Consider the following 22,758-nt stretch of genomic DNA (forward strand, 5'->3'; position numbering starts at 1 on the left):
TACATGGAAACGGGTCGCTTGAAACACTTCTATTACAAATGATCTGTCATGCCTCATAGCAACAAAAAAGTCATTTTATCCAAATCGGAGACCTTCAGTTTTTGCTACTTCCTACCGGTAAATCAAAAGGCTTCTGCTTTGAAGGTCTGGTTTCACGGTATATCACCTGAAATTTTGATTTTGGGTATTTCAACGTAGTAGGAGTTATATCTCAAAGCGGTTGCCTGGTAGACTAGAGTCCTAGGCATGTTCACGGAACGACAATAGCACGGCGCAGTAAGCACATAGAAATCACGAAATATTGGCAACACCATTTGCAAAATCATTTGAACCGAAGAACTGCTCGTCGATTACTTTCCTTTATTTTCTTTTTTGCTTTTTGTGCTCGCCGCTCTGAGCCATGACAAAGGCGTTGTGTGGTGTTTTGTCCCTTTCATGACAAAAGCTCTACAGGGATACGATTGCCAGGCCTCACGCATTCTCCCAGCCCGACAACCAAGAACTGTTGCCTCACCAACCCTTAACTGAACATATATGTATGAAATGCTGAAACTAATTGTAGAACGGGCCGAAAACGTTGCGCTTATGCTAGGTCGCGGATGCAGCTAATACCATCGGTATACGATTGGAAGCTCGACGCGAAAATGTTTCTAACTATATATCCCCGGATAACGTCGTGTGCGCCATGGTATAGTTGGTTCGACATTAAATATAGTAAAGCAGCGCGAAAGACATGGAGGAAAAGGAACACGTATGTCCGGTTTGCTGTCCAGAGCTGAGGAAGGGGATAAAGGGGCGAAGTGATATAATAAAGGCAGAAAATTAGAATTAGCTACCGCACACGCGAAGGTTTACATGGTGTCTATAAGCGATCGTATAGACTTGTAACATTGAAGAGCTGCAGTATATCGCTCTCTTCTGTCTGCGCCAACGACGCACAAAGTCATGGTCAACGATCTTCGCCTCTGCAGTGCAGCCGGTTTAATGCGGTCAGAAAGGGCTGCGCTGGACGCCGTAATGCGAGTGTTGGCTCAGGAGGTGTTTAATACTCTGTCTGGTTTCGTAAACCCACCCTCTGGTGTGTCGCCCATTCTGATGCGAAACGAGTAAGCTTCTATAAGCTTTCCGTATGGACATATATGTATCCTGAATATCACGTATATTTGATATTGCGCTAGTTATGCAGTGATTTTAATGAATATACCTCGTCCTTTAATTTAACCTGTACTGGTAACTGTATTTTGGTGGACATGAGCCACGGAAACTACGTGACGTGTCGTTTCTAAAATTCATGACCTGGCAGAATCAATCTGGTTGTTTGGCCAGAGGCTTTCTGTTGTCACATAGTTTTTCGCAGCCTTAACGCAGGAAACGCGGTATCTATGCCTTCAATTCTGTGCTAACATAAAACTCTTTTATTACTTCAATAAAGAAAGTGCGTACATGCTTTTTCTTTCTGTTTTGCATTTTATGCATTATTCGTTGCAATGCCTGTTGCACACGATGTAATTATGTCTTTAAGTGCGTCAGATGGAGAGCTCACCTAGACTTGTACAGCAAGACACAGTGATGAATGTCAATTTTTCATTCCTGTGACCTGTCTGTTGTTCAATGCCGTCTTGTTCCGCTAGTTATTCCAGGCTATGTCATTCTATGTGAAAAACAACACTTGGCTCCACCTAGAGGTGCCAATATCTCCCGAATAATATGTATCGAAAAGCTTATTAATAATGTCACACTATTTCAAAGTCACACCTTTTTCAAGAATGCTAAGAACTGTGGCGGAGGGTTCTTTTGATTGATTGAGAGTGCGAAGGGTGGACGCACTGTTGAACAGTGCCATGCTCCTCGGTGGGTTACGAGTGGCGCTCAGTCGACGTGCATTTCATGAATTTAACTTAATTCTCTGATGATATGAAACATTAATTGATAAAGATCGATTTATAATCATGGCATGATGATGGCCATGATTATAAATCGATCTTTATAAATTAATGTTTCATATCATCAGAGAATTAAGTTAAATTCATGAAATGCACGTCGACTGAGCGCCACTCGTAACAAGATCGATTTATAATCATGGCATGATGATGGCCATGATTGAAGCACCACCTTCTGACAGTCCAGTAAAAGAAATAAAAAGTACTTAATTGAGCTCATTGAGGTCCAAGGATATCACGCACCCACATTCTTATAAGGCTTCTAAATCTAAATTAAAAGAGTTCAATACAAATGAGGCAATGGAGTGAATTTTTGCGCATTCAGTGCGTTTTTGTGCATACTACCTACGATGGCTCCATTCATGAACAATCAGGCGGCGTGGACCTTACCAACTCGTCAAATCAGTTCAGCAGGAGCATAAAACGTGGCAGCTCGAAGGGGCACTGCAGCCATGCTACTATTACTAAAACAAGCCGCCAGGTTAAGATGTCGTTACGAGGATGCGAGAAGTATGAAAACCGGTAGTGTGCCAGAGCTATTGCAAAACTTACCCCTTGGAGATTCCACGTAAAACCGCAGAAAAAAATTGCTTGCATTCACACAGTCGGATTTCATCATTAGTTATGCTGCCTATATGCTAATAATGAACAAGACAGGTCAGTGGTCGCGTGGCGAAACTTTTATGCTGCAGGCAGTCCGACAACAATGCAGTTTACATTTGTCTATTCGCAGACCGTCATCCAACACAATAATAGGTACAAGCAAATTATGAGCTTGTTCCTCCCAGTTATGTCATTATTCGCAAAGACCGACCTTCCCGTGGTGGTGGCGTCGCTTTACTCATTAAAAATGTATTTCATGTGTATGACTTCCCTCTGTGACAGACGCCGAGGCCGTTTTTTGCCGGCTTCTTTGTGATGGCAGCCCCATATTTGTGAGCTGCATTTACCGAAGCCTGTCATCAAGTTACGAGTGCATCACCACAATTCAAGACTTCATGCAATATCAAGTACGCAGCTCTCGTGTCCTGCTAATGGGAGACTTTAACATTCCAGACATTGATTAGGCTACACTTAAGCACAGATCGGTTGCGGCGGAAGCACTGAGTGGCCAAATGTTGAACTTTAACCTTCATCAAATCGTATCATCTCCAAGGCACACACATAACACAACTTAAATATACTTGACTTGATACTTATTAGTCAGCCCTTTCCAATAGATCAGGTTCGAACTGATGTAGTTCAGGGCATATCTGACCATAGCATACCTATCTGCTTGCTGCCGCTCGGCTTTAGCTTTGCAGGTCAACAGCGTGGATCAACTGTAATCGATTTTAAAAGGGCAGACGATAACAGTGTGCGAACCTATCTCGCACATGAGTTTGAATTTTTTTCACAGCTAGCTTCCGACTCAGTCAGTGTTACTAATCTACTTTGACTCAGGTTCAAATCTGCTGTTATTCACTCTATTACGAACGGCATACCAACGAAACTGAGGAAGTCGACAGTGAACAATTCTTGGAAAACAAGTGAAGTGATTCAGGCAAAGCGAAGAATAAAAAGGCTGCGCAGGGTGGTAAAAAACACAAACTGTGTGCCTTCCATCCTGCAAAAAAATACATGGCGCGAAAGCAGAGTTCAAACCCCCAGAAAGCAAAAAATGCCAAACAATACTACTTCAGCGTCACCCTTCCCAGTTTTATTAAAAGCAATCCTAACAGGTTTTGGAGACACCTTCGCGCTAATAATGCCACGACGTCGCACATGGGTCCCGAGGAAAGAGAGGAAAATGCTAATGCATAGGACAATTTTTTCCGCTCAATTTTCACCGCAGATAACTGTATCATCACTCCCATTTTATCCTTTGGTCCATCAAGCATCGATTGCCTTGAAGTCACAGATGCAGGAATACTCAACCTACTGCTTAACTTTGATCCTAAAAAAAACCAGTGGCCAGATGATATTCCAAACAAGCTCTTTAGAAAGTATGAGGCATTTGTAGTAAGTATCTTGGGCTAATTTTCCGCAAATCACTTACTTTGTCTCAACTACCAGTCGACTAGAAAATTGTAAAAATAATACCCCTTCACAAATCTGGAGATAAGTCTTCAGTACCAAATTACCGTCCGATATCTCTTACTAGCACTTCGTGTAAGTTATTGGAACACATTATTCTAAAACACTTAACCGTTTTTCTTGAGAAACTAAATTTCTTGTCCCCTAATCAGCATGGATTTCGTAGCGGTTTGTCCACTATTATCCTGATAACCAAGGTAGTTCATGACCTCGCACTTCACATTAATAATTGTGGCCGAATGGACATGATTTTACTTGATTTATCAAAGGCCTTTGATGGCGTATGTCACAGTAAATTAATCCCCAAACTAGGAAGTGTAATTGAAGAGGGATCCGTTCTTTCATGGACAAAAGATTTTTTAACAAACCGCTCACAGTTCGTGTTTTTCGAAGGTGTCAAATCAGAAACAGTCCCTGTAACTTCAAGAGTTCCTCAAGGTTCCGTCCTGTGACCACTATTATTTTTAATCTTTATAAATGATATTACAGAAAACATGGACTGTAGTATCAAGCTTTTCGCAGACAACAGCATTATTTATAAGGAAATTCACAGCATCACAGACCACCTTAAACTCAATGCATCCCTTGAGGTTTCTGCATGTATGATTTCTGCAAAGTAGGGTACGCAATAGGCATTGCACATCCTACTTTTTCAAAGGCTATGTTGCCTAATCAGTACGAACATGTGTTATGCGGGATATTTGGGATTTTCGAAAGGCAATGAAACAAGAAAAAATTGAGAGTGGTATGACATCAACATGATACAGAGAAAAGAACATTGGAAAGGACGAATTCCTTCTATGTTTAGCCGAGATCAAGCCTGCAATACGATTCTAGCAGCCCGGCTTATGTACGCGCTACAATGTTGCACTGCTCAAGGCCATACAGATGCTACATAGTCTTTTCGCCACGTTCATTTGTGATGCTCACTGTGAAACAATGAGACGGGACAATGTCTCTCTCGCTCTTGAACGTGCTGGTCAAGGACTTGTCCACCTTTTTCTCAGGCAGATTGTCTCTCGCTTATTTTTCCTAGGTAATGCAGGGCATCCGTTATTTCGAGGGATGTTGCATCTTCGTCTTGTCCAATATCTTCTCGACCAGGTTGTGACATCGACTTTTGCGAGCGTGCCAGATACCTATTGGGGTTTTGTAGAAGATGTGGTTGAGGCATTTCTTTTTTCTAAATTTCATTTCAGCATGGGTGTAATATTTTCTCTCGAAAAGCAGTGTCTTCTGCACAGTAGGTGTGCTGTTCCCTGAAACTGTTTATCGCGTTCTCTACTTCAGCTGTGGATACCGATATGTGCTTAAACGCGTCCGCCAGATGCATTTGTCACCAGGTGGTAAATAGTTTTCAGGTCTGCACACGACAGGGCTGGAGTGCGCACTCGCTCTCGTGTGCTCCTGTCTCGCGATGTTACGTGGTGCAAGACTGGTTTTGCCCTACAGGGATAGTAGCCCAACCTAAATTGCGCATTTTGAAGCGCTACCAATCGCTGCATACGAAACGATGTGTACCAGGGCGTCTAGCCAGGAGCGGCCGGGAATCAGCGCACGCTGGCGCGCGTCCCTTGTTGATGCTAACCGCCATTCAACGCGAGGCGCGGCAGGCGTAACGTAGCCTTGGTCTGGGCCTAATTTGTGCGTGGTTTGAGGCTCGTTCTTTGTCCAAGACTAATCGAAATTAGCGAGACCAGACGGCTACAACACCGATAAGCAGTGTGGCCTAAATTTAATTCCTACGCCGCGGGCGGGCGCGGCCGAGAGTGAGCAACTGATAGTCGGCTTCTTCAAGAAGTGCGCTATTCTTATCGAAATTAGCAATGCCAGTTTTCGCTTACTTCCGCCTATTCCGTTAACTTAACAATGAATATACACAGTAACAGTAGTAAGAAGCGCACTGACCCAAACATCCTTCTTAATTCATGTCAGCTATGTGCCAGTAGCAGCCATATTTGGGAATATTGCAAACTAGAGAGGAGAACGCCATTGTTTAAAAAAAGTGTTTGAAAAAAAAAAGAAGAAAGGTAACTTAACGCTCAAATTGTCAACTCCATGGGCTGTGCACGACTGCAAAATCTTGCTGTGAGGTTCACAGCCGCGTATGCTATGCGAGGAATGTGTGATATTCACCAAGCATGTAGGGTTGTTATGGCCCACTTTTTGTCACCAGGATGGCTCAGCTTTCCTGCCGGGACCATTGCAGTGGCAAATATGCATGCAGCGCTATGGGCACTGTCAGGGCACTGGACTGAGTGATATATCTAGGACTGGTTCGAGCGGCTTTAGATCGCTGGCAGTAGCTTGATACAGACCCCGTTTTATATCTATCGATCGATCGATCTCTCTCTGAGAGAGAGAGAGAGAGAGAGAGAGAGTGCGCAGATTTCGGTATTATTACCACATGAAGTGCATTTCTTGCGGAATGCACTGAAATCTGCGGAGCCCACGCTGACTTTCAGCATGGTAGCTTATTGATGACAACTCTCATAGATGTGACGACATTTTCCTTCTCTTACGTTGCGATGTTCTTCAAATATATTTCACAAATAAAAATTCTGCTTTACTTTCAAGTCGAATTCTCATCCTCGCGTTGGTGGCAACTGACAAGTCTGGTATGTCATAATATTGTCACAGTGTAGTGGCGGTAAAGAAGCAGAGACATTACCAGAAGGAATCAATCAACAGCCGAACTTTTAATTTGGTGGACAGATCCGCCGCGGTTGCTTAGTAGCTGTGGTTTTGGGCTGCAAAGCACGAGGTCACGGGATTGAATCTCGGCCACGAAGGCCAAATATCGATGGGGCGAAATGCGAAAAAACCCATGTACTAGATTTAGGTGCACATTGAGTAAACCGAGGTGGTCCGGAGTACCCCAGTATGGTGTGCCTCATAATAAGGTGGTGGCTTTTACACGCAAACCTCGTACTTTTCATTTGGCGTACTTGTGCACAAATAGGAAAGCAGCAGTTACGTTACAATGATAGCGGAAAGCACGACTGGGGGTCGTCCAACTTAATCACGACGATTAAGTCGGTCCTGTATTTAAACGTGGGTCACAGTCCCACATTGCAGAGAAATTTTTGGTGCTGACCTATTTTCGGTATCGTACAATACAATTCTCATTGCGTGAGCGATCTGGGGCCGTATTGTCTATAGATTCAGTTCATTTTATATTATTTTTGCCTTTCGTCATTTGCTCGGACGCGCCGTGGAGTTGTTATCACTGGGATCGTCCGCCTGGCGGGACAGATAACAGGTAAAAAAAAACCGACCGTTACACGCAAAATGAAATCGATTGTTACCTGCAAAGTGAAATGGACCGTTACAAAATACGCACCCTAATTAGATGTGCCTCTCCCGCTACCTAACTGCCGAAATTACTCATGAAGTTAAGAATGCAGCAAACGCATGATGTGGGAGAGGGATAATTTGATAACAGCGACAATTCTGTGAAAGCGGTCACTCTATGAGGAAAAGTAAAAGAAGGTACGCGTGTAAATATACTCTTGAATCGTTACGGGGCGCAACTTTGGCACGGTAGCTAAGGCTGTATTATGTAAGGAGTATTTTTTTTTTTTTGCTCCTTCGCCACTGGTTCACATGATGCCAGCTCCACGATATACCCGCTATCGGCCCTTAGTGCGACGGTTTAAAAGAAACAAATAAAATTGAAGGAAAATGGTCCTTACATAATTTGGCGCTTGGTTCTTATTTCTTCCTCTGAGTGGTGGATGCTACGCTACGTTTCACTAGGAAGCTTGAGATCCACCCATCATTCCAGTGTATAAAGCGTATTTCTAATACTATAGATTTGTGCGAAGTGATCGATTAGTATCAGTTTAACTAAGGCGCGTCTGATCAAAGTATTTTAGAAGGTTAGTTTCTCTTAGGGCGAGTTCCTTTTACCCATGCGTCTCAAGCCATGCTCCTACTTGTCTAAATTCGCTAGCACACGTAAATCAAATAAACATTCTCTGCCTGATATAAAAGAAAACAGAAAAGCACAGTGATCTGGCGCCTTCAGTGTTACGAGGTGAACAGCCAATCGCTTCCTTCGGTTTATGTATAACAACATGTATAACAAAGGCGAAGGGACACATTCTGGGGCTTTACGTGCCAAAACCACAATCTGATTATAAGGCACTCTGTGGTAGGGGGCTAAGGATTTATTTTGATCCCCTGGGGTTCTTCAACGTGCACCCAATGCACGGTACACGGGCGTTTTCGCCTTTCGCCCGCATCGAAATGCGGCCGCCGCGGCCAGGATTCGATCCCGCGATCTCGTACTTCGCCGCGCAACGGCATAGCCGCTTAGCCACCAAGGCGGAATGGGCGAATGGAAGAAAACCTGTTCGCTAGGATCAAAGGCGATTGCGTTGCCCCATCTCTTGCCTGCTTGCTTATTGCAGTACTTCCTTCCTTCCTTCGCCACAACCTTTCGCCACAACCACAACCTTACTTCCTTCGCCACAACCTTTCAAAGGTTCACACCACAGGCACCCACTGAACCTGGGAGTTGCAGTACCTGTGAAAGACGTTCCTGAAAGAAGGCGTACACCTGATTTCTCAGCTGATGCTTGCCATTATGTCCATCCGTTTAGCGAGAAGAAATCGTCATTAAAAGAACCGGGACGGGCTTGTGGAAAGACGGGGGGCGGCCACCAACCTGACTCAGGCACGCGTCGCGTGCTTAGCCGTGGGCTCGCCCTCGCCACGCGGCGTGGGTGACGAAACCACTTTCTCCCGTTGCGCGTCTGCCTTCTCGGAAACGACCTTGCTCGGCGTCGCCGCAAACGGCGTCGCTTCGGAGCAGGAGCGGCCTTCGAAGCCGCACCGCGCCTTCGAGTCGAAGGCAGCTCCGGTCTGCGAGGAGGTTGTCGTGACGTCGACTGTTGCCATCGGTGCAACGGCGCCGCAGCAGGCGGTGGTGGCACACACGTCTGACAATAACAAAAGTAGCAAGCGCGGGTAAAACGACAAGTGCGCTGCTTCGAAATTTCATTATTATTGTTGTTTTCTTTTGCGCTTGTTTGGTTTCGTGTCTCCGAAAACTCGGCATCGAGCGCGTCCCTTTGGGCAAGGGCCGAAAACGCCGCTACAGGCGCTCGTTCAGCGTTTTCGGCGTCCTTTGTCGGCAAACTTTGAGGCGCAGAGTCATACATCTCTTGTGTGATCTTTATTTCCCTGCAATAAAAGCGGCTAAAATACAATTTCCTTTCGCCTTTCTTGTGGTTGCAAGCCTGAAACATCGTGGCACAGAAACAGAGTTAAGTGGGAAACCTGCAACTGAGTAAGGCGAAACGGCTCTAATCGATAAGAACAAGAGCTCACACTCGTCGGCTTGGCCCTTGTATTCCAGACGCAACGTCGTTGTTTATAGCTGCAGCGGTATATTTTTCTGTTATACTAGGGCATGTGATTATCTCCGAGGGTGGTGAGACAACCTACCGACAGGAATTCTATTGAGTTCCGTAAAGCAGAACTGTATACCCAGAGATCACTCACATGTGCACGCCATTATTTATTTACTAGATAACATGATTATGTAAAAGTGGCTGATTATAGCCAGCCATCACCTCAACGCGTGGTGTATTTTGGCTTTAGAGAACGATAAGCCATTCTCCATTGTGACTGTATGTACAAAACGCAGTAACAAAGGAATTTATTGCTGATTTATCTATACTCACCTTATTGGACGCTGTCATTTTTGGGAAAGCTGAATGAGTCCTCTTCGTGGGCAAACTTAAGATATCTTCACCAAGCGGATACAAAAAAAAATGTCAGGACAAAACAAAGCAGAAAAAAGAACAGGTTTATGAACCTTTATCTGATCACATGGGTTTCTGTGTAGAACCGGCTTACGGGTTAACGGGTTCACCGAGTTACTGGGGCTACTGGGTTTACGTCAGTTATGGGACTTGCAGGCTTTTTGTAATGCGCATAGTATTTTATTCCAAAAAAAAAAGGATGACGTCGTGATGCCGGGAGCCTAGTGTTATTTGCTGTCGATAACTTTGTTCCGCAGCCTGCAACACGGAAAGCGTTATTACAGTCCTCATATCACTGTTATTCCTAGTATGATAATCATTGTTCTTGCTTATTAACTGGAAACATATAAAGAAGTGACAGCTAACGATGGCAAATAACATTTAAAGAAGCAACACTACACAATTAACGCTGAACGATAACAGAAGAAAAAAAAGCAAACGTTGCCCCACGCGCTTTTTAGAAAATCAGAAACATACTGACAGCATTGTCAATGAAGACGCCTAGAAGACACAAGAAAGCTAGCAGAAGTTCGGTGACCTCACAGTAAACGACATATGTGGGCGAGACATGGAAAATACAGGAGTTGTCTTTCCGGGGACAAAAGATGAAAATAAGCATAAAATGCTACTGAAACGAAACTGATTTATCTATTGCCAAAAAAAAAAAAGAAATACGCACACGCCGAGCGCCATCGCGGCCCACCTGTTCCTTGCAAGGAAGGGCTAGGGTGAAGTAATTTGGCCACCGACAAAGGACGCTTTTCTGTCCCAGCTGTTAGGCGCTCCCGCAGTTACTGCTGTTGTTGATAGCAATGTGAACAGCATACAAGGAACTATCGAGGAAGCTGGCATCCGCATGAAAGTAGAACGAAGCTGCAGACGAAGTCGTTCAAAGAATCACTCCGGTTTTGCAGCAAAGCTGTATATGGCTACCCTCCGGCGGTGGTTCATGTCCGTCAGTCTCTGCGTCGGGTCCACACGACGAAATGTTTGTGTCCAGTTTCTCGATAATGCTCTGTAGATCTCAAACCAAAGTATGTATCTTGCAAAAAGATTATACCGAAATTGTCCGCTAAGACGACTCTAATATTGCGCCGAGTTTCATTTATTTTTCGTAAATACGTAGTTCACAGTGAAGTTGTAAATAATATGGAATTCCCGTCTGCCATGCGGCGTCACTTGCACTCGTCACTACTTCATAAAAAAATAACAACAAATCACTCCACAGTAAAAGGATATATTCGTTGTCTGCGTCCTTCAATAACAACAACAACAACAACAACAACAACAACAACAACAACAACAACAACAACAACAACAACAACAACAACAACAACAACAACAACAACAACAACAATAATAATAATAATAATAATATTAATAATAATAATAATAATAATAATAATAATAATACCTTTATATGTTTAGATGCGTCGATTGAGGTAAAACACACAACAGCTTCCCGGCTCGTCCTTCACAGAGTGGAAGGGCTGATGAATTTTTTTCCGAGTATGCTTATGTTAGAGGACAGTGTTGTTCTTCATAAATGCTGGCCGCATCGGGAACATAAACGATGCAAGATGCCACATGGTGCGGTCAATTGCTAGTACTGGCCAAACGCTGTTGAACACTGAGGTATGAGGTAGTGTTCATCAAAGCAGACTACGTACCTCACATAGTTTCTGCTGTTCATGAAATAATGTGTTAAGAGAAATGGAGGATAAATGATAATGAAGAGAATTTAGACACACATGGCTACCTCATAAATATGGAGTCAGAATGAAGAAACTGCGCACTCCAAGCGTGCTTGTTTGGCCACAGCAGATTCAGACAGGTATCGAGAAATGTCACCTTCACTCCTAAGCTTCAGTTCGCAGTAAGGAAACCAGACCCGAGCAGAAAGAATAAAACTTGGAGTATGCATGTGCACCATACCTACCCGCGGGAAATGTCCTTGCACTATTTTACCTAGAAATATAGTAAGCAATGGCGCAAGGTCTAGGGTGTCGAACCGAAATAAAAAAAAAAATATATAGCATACTGGCTTGGTTGGAGCGCGGGTTCAGCAAGCTCTTATTTTGTTTCAATCGAGTTTCGGCTGAGGTGACTAATAATTTATAATGGCTCGTGAATGGGCTCGCAAGAGTGAACCGGTTCGCGAACCGCTTCGGCAGAGTAAACTTTATCCTGCCCCATGGAAAAAGGCTGCAGAGTGCTATCGGCTTGTACGCAGGCGCACGTGCAAGCTTTGTTAGGTGGTGGAATAAAAAGGCTTTCTAGAATATCAGAGACTGAAATCAATTTTTCTTGCCTAAATATCAATGAAGTTTAATGTTGTACGGCTACAGTAGTCATACACACGAAGACCATCATGAGAGTGCAGTACGCGGTGCGGTGCCTCGACACGTACTCCCTCTTTCCCGCGTTTCCTTCTCTTCTGATCCGCAGTGAGTTCGGGCAGAACAATATAAATTTATCGGCGTGTTCGAATACCGATATTTTCCAATCAGATTACGCGTGTAAATATTTGAGAAAAAGCGACCATCTAATAAAGAATAGAATACCGGGTAGTTCAAATTCCTAATAAAAAATGAAAATAAAAGTCAAATGAAAAATTTCACGGGGCCTGTTCGGCAACAAAAGATTTGTTAACGTTATTCGATAATGTACACCATGATATAGCACGATCACATCTGGTCGCGATGGCCATTATAAGTAATAAATAAATAAAAAAAGGGATCAGGATATTCCAAATGCATGTGTACATAGTGTTAATTGAAAGAGCAAAGGTCAGTACTGCGCCGCCCATCATTTTGATGGGATCCAAATATGATGAGATTGGTCAAAAAATACATTTATTTGTCTAAATCAAAACAGCCAATCCATAGGCTGCCTAAGACGAGACATGCTCACTCAACGGTTGGTAAGTATTACGCATAAATGACATCCTACGTCTGTTTGTTCAGAAACTCTATCGCCTTCACAAACGCATATTCGACGACTTCGAATAGTGAAATATCGAATTTAGACTCTTTGATTCGTGTTCAAAATTTTGAAAATTCGCACACACCTAGTGAAATATACTAGCCTTCCCAGATTTATATGCACATGGATTTTTAAACACGAATTCTCAGGGTCACAACCTAATTATCTTAGCCTTTATTTTCTTCGTAAACGTAACATTGTAATTTACCGACATGACATTGCGTACTTTAAAAAATAAAGCATTGTCGTAAATATATATAAAAACATTATTAAGTCCAATATGTAAATACAGCATATGCCCAGAGACTACGAGCAGTAATCTTGAAATAAAATTTCGTAAACTATAGTCTCAAACGTACAACAAAGCACCTTATTTTCTATGCGTCACAATGTTCGCAAATCAGCTATAATAATGAACATATAGTGAGTATGCAGCGCGATCATCAAGTGCTCAGAAAGCACCCACCTTCATCGAGCACCTGTATGAGGCTACTGGGTTTGCGTGAGTTATGGGACTTGTACAAGCTTTTGTAACCTATATATTATTTTATTCCAAACAGGGATGAAGTCGGGATACTGGGACATTAGCGTGATTTGTTCTCACTAAATTCGTTCTTGTGCTTGCAACATAGAACTAGTTATTATAATCCGCATATCGCTTTCATTTATACGATGATAGTTATTGTTCGTGTTTATTAACTGGAAACATATGAGGAAGTAACCGCTAAGATAACAAAGTATTTTTAAAAATAGACCGAGAGAGATAAAGAAAAATTTCACCGACGATTATGATACTGATTATGATATAAAAACAAAACAAAAATACACGCGCACACACAGAGCGCCGCCATGGCACCCTTGTTCCTTGTAAGGAACGGCTGGATCGAGTCAAGTAGTTTGGCCACCGACCAAGGATGCTTTTTGTTTCAGAGGTAAGGCGCTTCCGTGGTTACTGTTGTTGTTGATCACATTGTGGACAGCGCATAAGGAACTATCGAGGAAGTTGGCATCCACATCAAAGTAGAACGAAGCGGCAAACGAAGTCGTTCAAAGAATCACACAGGTTTTTTTCGAGTGCGCTTAGTTAGAGGAGATCTTGTTCTTTATAAAGGCAGGTCGCATCGGGAACGCAAACAATGCAGGATGCCCAAAGTACCTCACAGAAGAATAAACTTTGTCTAAAAGGATAAAATCAAAGAAAGAAGCACCATTTAATTAGTTGTGTTCACTTGATTTTACAAATACGTTGTGACACTGCGGTACCTTTGCGTATTTTTCTTCTTTAATCAAAATAGAATGCAGCCCAAATTCTGCGTAAAAAGAAAGCCTAGAATAACGATGCAGAAACTAACTACGATACAAGAAAGCACCGATGAATGTCTAGCTCACCTCGCCGTTCCCGAAGGTAGTGCTAGACACTGAGCATTTCGAAAGGCAGGATGCTTCATAGATGCAAAATGAGTATCAATTGTGATAAACACTGCGACAAGCGTAAACACACACCACGGCTAGTGTAAAGTTGCAACAGAAAGCAACAGTACCGACGCTCAGTGCGGCCACCACGCACGTTATAGAGAAACAAGAAAAGGAAATGAAGGGTTGACCGAGCGCTAAGAAGAATCTCTAACTGATAATTGAACCAACCAAACCCAGCGCTCGACACGGCACCGATAACCTTCGCTTCAACCCGTAGTCTGGCGATATTTGACCTTCGTGCGAAAGCGAAAGCTTCCGCGGCATACACTTCTCGCATGGTACCAATGCTTCGCCTCACTGGTGAGCTGTTCCCGTCTGTTTTAGAACGCAGCTCTTAGGCGCCCGCTGCTGCGTTTCGCGTCGGCGTCGGCCTTTGGCGTCCTCCTGTGGTGTAACCGAGCGAACGAGCACAGTGAAGGATGAAAGAGCCAACGCGGAGCGCAGTGGGAGGTGAAATATGGAGATGGCGAAAAGAGCGAAGAGAGCGCAAGGAGGAAAGCAGAAATGGAGAGAGCAGCGGAAGCATGAGGCGGAAATCGGAGGAGGAGTGCTACGCAAAGCTATAGTGAACTAGAAGGGGGTAGTGGGCTCAGGGAGAGCCTGCGTTTGTGGCATCTCACGTCGACGCCGCCAGATGGCGCCACTAGAGCATGGGCTGTACGGAACGCGAAACTGAGCATTTTCAACGTAGAGAAAGCCGTGTGCGCTTGGTGTCACGCCGAAAAAAGAAAGCGCGCAGCTCCGTAGCATGCTTTCTGAAAACTTCCTTTAAAATTAAGACAAGGCGCAGAGAAAGGTGGAAAGACGGAGGTTCTTCAAGCTTGCGTGAAAATAAAGCCGACCCAACGAGTGCAGACTGACGGCCGCACAACGATGCGACTTATCTCTAAACTAAAAGCTCGCGTACACCGTAGAAGAGGTAAATATGTGAATGGGTAAATTGCTTAATTCATTTGCCATTAACAATTTTTGTACAGGTCAGGACCCAATTGCATTCACAAGTTCAAGTGAGCCAAACAATTGCGGCGCGTGTACTAACACATTCGGAACAGAGGCCAGATATGATGAGGTTTTATTCCTTTAACTGCGATTTTGTTTACGAAAGTATATATCTACTGAAAGCTAGGGAGTTAATCCTGTGGTGATGCCACTATTATGCGGTCGTAGTGGTTACCAGGGATAGCGAAATTTCGTAACACAGCAAAATAAAGAGAACTCGTCGTAGCCACAAACTCTTTATTGGTACGAAAGATGGGCAGCTACTCCTTTCTCAAAGTGCATGCTGCTACGAGACAGGCACTATGAGGAACGGCTTATCTTCGCGTGCAATTTCTTTTTACGCCGTTCCTGTCGCGATTAGATTGGTTGATCCATTTTACATAAAAGTGCAGCCTGGTCAGCACATAGAACTTGGTCAACTCTGTTGTGAGCGCATCTTAGTGCTGGCTGCAGCCTAAGGCATAGCCGAAGTTCTCCTTCACTAGCAACATTACATCCACTATGCTGTCACTGCAGAGTTTCTCTCGGCTGAAGAACACAGTGAAGATGTCCTCCAACTTCTTCGCTGCCCTGAAAAGCTCTAGCGAAGGATATAACAACCCTCCCTTGTCGCATGTCACAGTGAGCTCAGAGTTTCTACTTTCCGTATTGGGGGTTTCCATAAGAAAGGCCTTGCAAGACATGCAGTCATAACACTTCAGAAACTTTCGAGCAACATACCCTGCCATGTAATGTATTAGACGGTCGTCGCTCTTCTACTCCACCAACTCTCTGTGCTCAGCAGGAATACTACGAAGCATGCGCTCGGCTGAAGCTAGGTTTCCTTGCTCAATGAGATGGTCGATTGCAGCAGCCCTGGCTTATTGAGCTGGAGCATCTTGCGAACTCAGGAGAGAACTCATTTCTCCACTAGCTCCATTAAGGTCAGCATTGCCTGAGCGTACTATTTTCGCAAGGTTATAAAAGGATAGGCGATTAACGACAATTAGAAACTGCGTTGGTGTTGGGTGGACATTAGACCCACATGATTGCCTGACTATACGAAAAAGTTTTCCAGCGAATCCTGGCTTAACCTGGATGTCATAACATACCTAAATCCCTGGCTGACAAGATAATCCAGCAGTGATAATGCGCTAGATATCGTCACCCTTAGGCCATCTGCAGTTGAATCGCTTAAAAATCCACCTACTCTTTTAGCGTGTTTCGCACACAAACCGCACACGTTTCGTCGAGTCTTTTGTCTTGGCGGTGCAAGTTGCGTTCCCAAATTCGCCATGTTTATTCATCTTTCGGCGCGGTAAACGACGGCTGCTTTCCTTTTTTCCACTTATATCCTGTTTCACAGCCGGGAGCGAAGCAGGGTCGCTGCCGTTGACGTTTCGACCTTCCTACTGCTCACGTGTTCGGCCGACTGCGCGCGAAACAGACTCGAACGGTAGGTTGAAACATCAAAAAACAGTCAGCGTCGCGAATCAAGCCCGCATGAACAAGCGCGCGAAGCACTTTATTCTATGGCGAAGCAGCGGAGGGAGCCAGCCCACGCGACTACAGCGCCGCCACCGAAATCCGCGTGCCGTCCACACTCGCCCCCTCGCTGAAATGCATAGGGCGCTCCGGCTTCTGAGCCCACTACCCCCTTCTAGAACACCATAGCAAAGCGTAGTGCCGCGGAAGATGGCCTCTGCGGCGGCGACCGCTACGAGATGGCGCTATAGTAGCGTCACTCACGCACTGCCTCTCACGATCTCCCGATTAGCGAGGCAGTCGCACCACTCTTTGCTCCTTTTGCAATTCGCCTCACGAGACAGATTGTCCGCACCAGTCAATAATGGCTAAATGAAAACACTTATTGAGCTGAGCTCAAATTTCGGATTATGGAGCATCGTAATCGTTGCTGAATTTTTTTCCTTCCGAAGTTCCTCCATCGTCTCTCGGAGATGCGACGTGTGGACGTAGCTTGGAGAGCGAGTAGCACCGGAGCAAAAGGAAGGGAGGTTGAAGCGTTTCGCGGTGTGTGCATAAGTACGTCATAAGTGTTTGATGAAGTGGGCCGTCGAAGCGGCGACTGCTTCCGTTGCCGGCGCTAGGATATCGATTCAGTGCTTCCGCTTGACATTACATGGGCGTTCGTGAAGCCAGCATATGTGTATGTGTGTGGGCGGGGGTGGGGTTGCATTATCCTTGACGACGCAGTGTATGCATCCGGGCTTTGAAATGCCGACAACGAGGACAGGGGCTCCACGGTTCCATGCTACTTGTTTTTCTTTACAGTGAAGTTGTTAGCCTCTAGTTGGTCGGGATTTTTCGTGGCGTACTCACCCAAGAATGTCGCAGGTTCGGTCGAGAGGCGAAGCATCGATTGCGATATCAAAAAACTGGACCGCTAGCTATAGGAAGTAAGGATAGTAGCTTTATCGGCTGTATAAACTTGTAAGCATAGACATAATAACTAAATTAACAAGCATGGTGTTACGCGCGCGCAAGCAAACATGAACCCATGTCACTCGATGGCCGCGGAAACTCGCTGTCAAAACGCTGGAGCGAGCAAGCGCGGCAGCAACAGCGAGTGAATTGCCCTTCGTGCTGCGTCGCACATCCCCCCCCCCCCCCACCGTGAACTAAGCCGCGAAAAGACAGCGCGCGGCCGGACTCTGTTCCCGTCGCAGATGGCTTTCGAGATACGAAGCCCGGGTCGTCCGCAGTAGAGCGTGCCCCCCTCCCTACCCTGCCCTGGGATCCCTGCGCGTGAAGGAAGACGGCGCTCGTCCTACCCCTTTCCCTCGCTTGCGTGCGCGAAATTGAGTCGCGATCGCCGGCTCACCATCACGCGATTTCACTAGCACATTCAGTACCCGGCACGCGGCCACGATTTTGTCGCCTTCGGACTCGATACTGAACCTCACGGCGACGGCAGAAATGCGCCTTGATTGTCCATATAATCGCTATCGCAATAAAAACGGCAGCCGGAAAATGGGTTTGTGTTTGAGTTTCCGCGTTACAGAATTATGTTTTCTCCTATATTCGAATTACAGTCCGATGCTATCATGTCTGCGGGTTGTGTGTGAATCCTACTTGTGTGTGAATCCTACTATGAGGACGTATGCTGTGCTAATAGTACCGCCACCTAGCGGCCGCGGCCACTCCGACCGACCTCACATGTCAGCTGGAAAATGGCTTTGACTTTCAGTTTCTGCATATCAGATCTATATGTTCTCCTATATTCGAATAACATTCCAAAGCTATCATGTCTGCAGCTTGTCGGTAGGCTGTACTTTGCGCATTTGATGATGCAATATACTTTGAACATTAATTTAGCTCAATAAGGCACTTCCGCTTGGCAGGCCGTCTAGAAGAATGAGGCTCTATGATGCGTTTCCGCACAAATGCGTGTGACGTACGTCGCTTGTGGTGGAGGTGGTTGTGTAACGCTGTCTAACGTCAGTTGGGGTGGTGGTACTTGTCTTTCGCAGGGTGGAATCCACTTTCGCAGGGTGTAATGAAGGCGGATTTATTTTTATACGCTCGTTCGAAGCGCAATGCGCGCCGCTTGAATAAACTTTTAGAGTTGGCGTCATCGCTGAAGTTTTTTCGATGACTTTCTAGTCTGTAGTAAAGAAAGAAACTAGGAAGCAGACTTGTACGTAACAACTTATATGTAAATAATTCCTTGTAATCAAATAAATCTTCTGTGATTGTGCCTTTTAAAGATTACTTTATTTACTCGGTAACGCTCACTGCAGTTAAATTACTTGATTTATTAACTAATTACATGTTTCCAATTACATTATTGACGAGACAAGCTATAACAAGCGACGTGACGTTGAGAACCTGAATTTGGCGAAAGCTACAGTAGAACACCTGAGATCATGCCACGCAGCAGCATCATGAATGCGCATGCTCAGGCAAGCAAGCCTGGTGGCTCAGTATCTGTTTAATCACCTTAACGTTCCACCAGATGATGGCATATGAATTAAACAGCTGCTGGTACGTCTCGAAAGCGAAAGCCACTTACGACGTTAATGCAGGCAGTCACACACGAACGATTTTTTCAGCTTTTCACTGGCTCCAGTGGGAGCGTCTTCTCGAATTCCCAGCAACAATGAAGCGCTGCCCTTCAAAGAGGGCCCAGATGAGGAGTAACCACAGTGTTGTGTACAAGATCCGTTTACGTTTACAAGATCCTGCGCGCACATCGAGCGAACTGGCTAACCTCCTTCTATTTCACTTTCTTTTTTCTTCTCGATAAAGTTTTCAGTGTTGCTACTGATGCCTTCACCACAGAACGAGGGACAATGACTGACGAAACGTCTTTAAAGCAATTGTTAGTACAAATAAGCAATGTATGAATGGCTGCAAGGGACGCACTGAAGGGGATATACCAGCTTGTTTTGTTTACTGCGTCTATGCAATGTTAAGAAAAGTGCGTCGAAAGTACTATAGAAGTAATCAATTACTATTGAGTAATTCATTCCTGAGTTACTTTCTTGGGACAGTGTTCGGCAGCTGTCATCAATTATATTTCACATTGAGGTAACTGTAATTGTAATCAGTTACTTTCTTTCTGTAACGTGTACAAGTCAGCCAGCAGGCGACGTTTTCTTCAGTTTTCAGCACTTTCATTAAATAAAAGCGGGTGAGGAAATGAATGCTTCCAGACAGTTTGCGTTAAACACCACGACGGTATTTCTTACGCACTTGCATGTTGCTAAGTCTCGAAAGTCTTGCGCTCTCTAAGCGCTGATAAAAAAAGGCGAAATCACGCATACTGTGCCCAGGGAATGATTTCCAGAAATCGAAAGCGTCCTGCTCTGCCTGCTGCCGTCGAACGTGCATTGAATCATGGTACGCGAAAATAAAATTACATTTTTCATGCCATTTACAGCTGTTGATACCGCGCACTAAGAAGGTGACGGCATTCATTAGCGACCGCATTGTTATTCTATGTTATTCGTAGAAGAAGCCGTGCTGATGAACTAGCTGGTTTTCCCATTACCTCTTCTCGTGGACACTGCCTTTTTCTTTCTCTGTGTGTACAGGTGTGTTCGTTTTACAGCTTATTCAGTAATGAAACGAGCTGGCGCAATGGACGAAGTGGGAACTTCAATAAAAACGGTGATTCTGCGGTGCCCCTGAAACAACGTTACGGCGTCGGAGCACAACTGGGACGGCCAAGTTGATATGTAGAAGCACCTCTGCCGCGGTTGCCGTGTGGTTACCAGCACGTGCCTATCGTCTATCTCCATTCTGGCGCATAACTCAGCTCGTGAGTTGTATCAATGTTCTCGTGGGGTGCACCGACTGCAAAGTAAGTATTTCCAAGAATCACTTATGTATTGCGCACGGGTAGCACATTATATACTTGAATCATTGCGTACCAAACCGGTAAACATCATTATTTTTTTCCGGCTCAGGTGCTGTTCGGGTTCAGGCACGTTATAAGAAAATGGATGCGGTTCGGATGGAATTCCGGCTATAGAATTCCGGTTCAGGTATGGCTTCGGTTCGGTTTCGACCCTGGTAAGATCGGAAAAAAAAGTATTCCTAATTGCGAAAGAGGCTGTCTTTTGAAAGAACGAAAAATGACACCGATATATAGACGTTTTCATCGGGCCAGGAGGAAAGGGCGCGCGGCGAGCCTTTCCTCCTCTCTGGCTTGTGCGATCCGGCGCGGCGGTGCTTGAAAATGTTGCTGTCGCGTGCTGCGGAATGATTTGGAGATCTTTTAGCTTGTACTTTGTGAAATTTACGCAATGTCCGTTCATACAAGGTCGTCGGGGAACCAGTGTGCAGCCTTTCGGCGCATCGGTAACTACAGTATGCAGAAATATCTCTTGGGGGCGCAAACATGTGACGCGCATCATCAGCCGCGGTGTGTGTATGTGTTGTGAACTATTTTGGACGTATCGGTTTTAATTCAATAAAGAAAACCGACGTCTGCGTATTGCCAGGAAACGCAAAACCTGCTCACAATCTGATCACATTGCGTAGGAACTAAAACATAAGAGCCCATGCTCATGTACGGCCAACCTAAGGCAACCCCGAAACAAGCGCCAGGCGCTATCAAATATTTGTGATACACCGGCATCGTTCGTGCGCATTTTAAGTCTAGTAGACTTTAAATCACTATGATATACCTAAAAAATTAAATAATGGGGTTTTACGTGCCAAAACCACTTTCTGATTATGAGGCACACCGTAGTGGAGGACTCGGGAAATTTCGACCACCTGGGGTTCTTTAACGTGCACCTAAATCTAAGTACACGGGTGTTTTCGCATTTCGCCCCCATCGAAATGCGGCCGCCGTGGCCGGGATTCGATCCCGCGACCTCGTGCTCAACGCAGCCTAACACCATAGCCACTGAGCAACCACGGCGGGTTATGATATACCTAGGCTAGCCTCCTGTATGAGGCCGACAGCGCTGCTCAGTACAGCGATCACTGCGGTTGGGGAACCAGCACGGTGCATATATAAGCTATATTCTTCGCACTTGCCTTTTTGCCCTGTAAAGCTGTGATCTCCCAGAGGGATCGCATAAAAAGAATGCGGCGGCTATTTGTGGGGACAAAATTTCCGAAATACGGGTGAGTGAGTCGTACAGTGCGCGACTAACAAAACCGAAAAAAATAATAATTCAGTTGTCGTCCTCTTTCTCGAAAAAAAAATCAGAAAGCGGGCTAACGCCGCAATAAGACCTCACATGATCGTGTCGCACAACGTTTATAGATCTACAAACGTTGATGTCGCGTGGTTTGACCGTGCGCTATACAGAGGAAATATATCTGTAATCCAGCATCTACCGCTGCTTCGGACGCTCGCGCAGCTCATAAATGGTCGCTTTGCTGGACAAGTGTAATTCATACTGTAAGGTATGCTGTTACTACTAACCAAAACTATTTGATTCATGGGTGGAGACCACGTCTACCTAACCAAGTAGTCACGCAAACTAATCTACAGCTAACATTTTGAACGCTTGTCAAAGTATAACAGCACAGCTCCTATGGTAACAGAACGGTACCCACGCTGCTACGATCGTCGGGTATCTTTGATTGCTCCTAAAGTGCGGCTTAGAAGCAAAGGAAAATACTGCTATAAGGTCACAGTAGTGAGTAGAATTTTCAGAAATACACGATTGATCTTCGAGGCTGATTGTAGGCTCAAACAAGTGAGCATACATCGCGCTGCGTGTTCCGTCCCTATTGCAAAACCCAGTGCCACTGGGACCCAGTGCACCGGATTATGGGCCCAGTGCAGCACGCTGGATGCTGGGGCGCTGGGAAGGCGCTGCGCACTGGGAGGCGCTGGCTACTCGTGCGAAAAACAGCTCTAGCGCGTTAAATATGCGGTGCCTGGACACCGTGTATATTTTTTCGAATACAGAAAGCAACAAAGAACGTTTTAGTGCAATAAAAAAAGAAAGAAAAAAAGAACGTATAAATAATACAGCTCCCACCAGGATTCGAGCGTGCGACCTACAGAACCGAAGCCTGGCATTTTACCGCTACGCCAC

The 22,758-nt window shown here is 45.0% G+C and overlaps 1 protein-coding gene across 1 annotated transcript in view; it reads left to right on the top strand.

The window, feature by feature from the left end:
* The window catches only part of LOC142587679 (synaptogenesis protein syg-2-like), a 1,186,854-nt gene that overhangs the window by 51,439 nt on the left and 1,112,657 nt on the right, over positions 1 to 22,758 (top strand). The window lies entirely within an intron of this gene.

Source organism: Dermacentor variabilis, chromosome 1 (assembly GCF_050947875.1).
Source record: "Dermacentor variabilis isolate Ectoservices chromosome 1, ASM5094787v1, whole genome shotgun sequence".
Lineage (NCBI taxonomy): Eukaryota > Metazoa > Arthropoda > Arachnida > Ixodida > Ixodidae > Dermacentor > Dermacentor variabilis.